Source organism: Mus caroli, chromosome 19 (genome assembly GCF_900094665.2).
Source record: "Mus caroli chromosome 19, CAROLI_EIJ_v1.1, whole genome shotgun sequence".
NCBI lineage: Eukaryota > Metazoa > Chordata > Mammalia > Rodentia > Muridae > Mus > Mus caroli.
Genome location: NC_034588.1, coordinates 6,346,101 through 6,349,175, shown reverse-complemented (window position 1 = coordinate 6,349,175; position 3,075 = coordinate 6,346,101).

Genomic DNA, 3,075 nt, shown 5'->3' with positions numbered 1-3,075 from the left:
CTTCCAGGTTTCCAAAATGCCTTTCCAGGCTAGAACCCAGGCTGTGATCTGCTGGCCGGACACAACAAAAGATTTAATGCCTATTGTTTAAAACAATACTTCTCTGGGTAATCAAGGTCAAAAAATTCAGGAGAGATCAAAAGCAAGTGTTTTGGCAAACTACTATAAATGACCAGAGACCTAAGCTGAAAAGACAAATAAATGGCATTGAAATTGAAGGCTTAGGAGACATGGGAGCAGATGTATCAATAATTTCACCAAAATCTTGACATCCAGATTGGCCTTTTCAGGGGGTAAATATTGGAACTTTATCTCAGGTGAAACAAAGATGGGTGGAGTGTATAGGGCCAGAAGGATAAATAGATAAATTAAAGTCATGTGTGGCTACTATAGCCAAGAATTTATAAAAGTGTGACTTATTGAAGCAATAGAAAACACAGATTAACATTCCTCCAAACTCAGAAATAAACCATAAAATAAAGAATGCTTCTGAGAAGAATATTGTAAAATATTATCAAGAACAGTCACAGTCTGTCCAGGTTGTCAATAGGCAGGACAGGAATATAAGAATTACAATGATTCAAATTTTAAGAGTGGCTTGGGAAAGACAGGCTGAAATTCAAAATGAAAGTCTTCTATGGTCTAAAAATAAATACATGTAAACCATGAATATATAGAAAGGGAAGTGGGAGAAATAGGTGTATTTATCCATTAAGGTATATTTAGTTTCAAATTTTCAAAAGAATTTCTTATTTCAATTGAAATGTATTTTTTTCTATTACCAGAAAGCATTTTACCCTAGAAAAGATATAACCTGCAAAAAAAAAAAGGAAAGGAGAAAATCCAGTCCTGTCCTCTCTCCTGCTCAGTCATTGGCTGGTCAACTCTTATTGACAAATCAGAGACTAAATGGGGAGCAATGCTTATGCAACATTGAAGCAGAAGATACTTAGAATAAGCATTACAATGCCCTGTCTAGATTGCAACTAGATATGGGGACAGAGAAATCAACTTTTGAATAATACAAGGATAATCTTTACACGGTATACAATAAAAATTATGCCTACAAGGTTCAGCTACATAGTAAGTTTGAGGCCAGACTGTAATGCATGAAACCATCTCAATTTCTTTTTAATTGGAGCAAATTCAAACTCCTCTCTATAGCAAAGCCACTCTTAGGGCCTCACATTNTCAGAGACCATCCCGTGAGAAAACGAACCCTTCACAATCTCCCTAACAGGCCAAATGGCCTCGTGCTAGGAGCTGGTTATCACTCCCTCCTCCCTATTCCCTTCCTGGCACTTGAGGCTGTAAAAGCTGAATTATAGTCCCCTCTTCCTGAACTCCCATACCATCCAAGGACATGAGTTACGCCTGAGCCCAGCCTGACAACCAAGGCTGTCAAGGAGAATCTATGTTCCGGAGATAAGATGCAGAGTGCCCGCTGCCTGGCGCCTGACTTCGGCCCTCATGTCAGCAGATGCCCACTTCTTTGTTCTTTGTAAAATTCCCCCTCGACCCCTCCCTATTCCCCGAGATGTATGCTTTAAAACAAGGCACCTCAGCCTAATAAACGAGACCTTGATAGGAAATTTCTCTACTTGGTCTCCTGTTTCTCCTTCTCTTCCTCCAATTTCCTTCCAGGTTTGCGGTCCCCCTTGCACCCATGAATAACTGAATCCCACGGTATGGGATATCACATTCTGATGTAAAGTCTCTCGAAGAAAGAGAAAGGGGTGAAGACATCACTAGCTGGAAAGCACAGAATACAGTGGAAGGAGGTAGGCAGGCAACCAAGACTGGGTAATACCAGACCTGATGCTCTGGTTTCCAGAATCAAAGGCTAGTCCCTTCTCCAACATCTCTTTTGCATAAGATCTTTCTTCAAGCAGAAATCTCTAATTATGCAGCAAATAAACACAATAAATGAAACCCACCCCAATGAGGACAAGTCAAATCTACTCAAACCTTGCTAATGCAAAGGAACCAACCAGTCACTGGTTTTGGTAGACACTCAGAAGCAGGCAAACGGGCAGGAAAGGTCTCTATGGGGAAACAGGCTGTGTCCTGTTTAGATGCTCTTGGCCTAGGGAAGCTAGGGATAGGCTAACTAGAAAGGATGGCCCTTTGTGATGGTTAGGAGAAACATGCAACTTTTCTCTAGTTGGTGGTAAGATGGAAACAAGAAAAAATATTAGGTCCTGACCATTTGTAGCCATCTTTATTGTGGTTTATTGAGGTCTACAGAACTAATGGTTGGGAAGTCTTACACGAGGTCAGCCCTTCTCATTAACATATGAGCCTGGGTTGCCCCAGCTTAAAGAGAAAAGGACTTGCAAAATGAAAGTCTATCTTTGACACCAACTCATCTAGCCAATAAACAGTACAAAGCAATTGATAACGAAAGTAAAATATTGCTTCAGTAAATCTAAAATTAGAAAACAAAGGTTGTGCGAAAAAAACAAACTCATAATTCAAGAAAAATTACTTTACATAATAAAGCAGGGCATTCTTCCTATGTGTCACTGCTACAGAAACCTGTAGATGCCACGCCTGGCATCTGTTCTCCCTCTTTGACTATTAGAACAAAACTAGAATCTAGGATTCCTTTGGTGAATACGAAGTATTTGGTCTTCTACCCCTGCCGCCACAACTGCTGGAAGCAAGGAAAGAAGAAATGTCAACAAACAGAAGGCACTGAGAGATGAAGGGATTTAGAGCTGGAATCCCTAGACTTAGAGAAGAGGAGCTGGGATTTCCGGGCTCTCAGAGCGTCTAATGAACAGAACCTGTCAAGTTAGAGACAGTTGTATACTTTATTTTCCTCTCTTCCGAAAGATTGATGGGGAACTTAAGGGGAAAAGGTTTTAATGTAGCATTCTAACTAGCAAGACTTAAGAGCATGCGATAATTTCAAGGCAAAGGAGACGAAAGGTCCTGCGTGCTACTAGGGAGGTCGAAGAGTTCTAAGCAATGTTATTCTAGATCTGAAGGCTGGTGCGCAGCGCTAGGGACCCCGGGGCTTTACGGTAACTCGGCAGCGCCCTGGCCCCCACCCTCGTGCGCAAGCGCGGA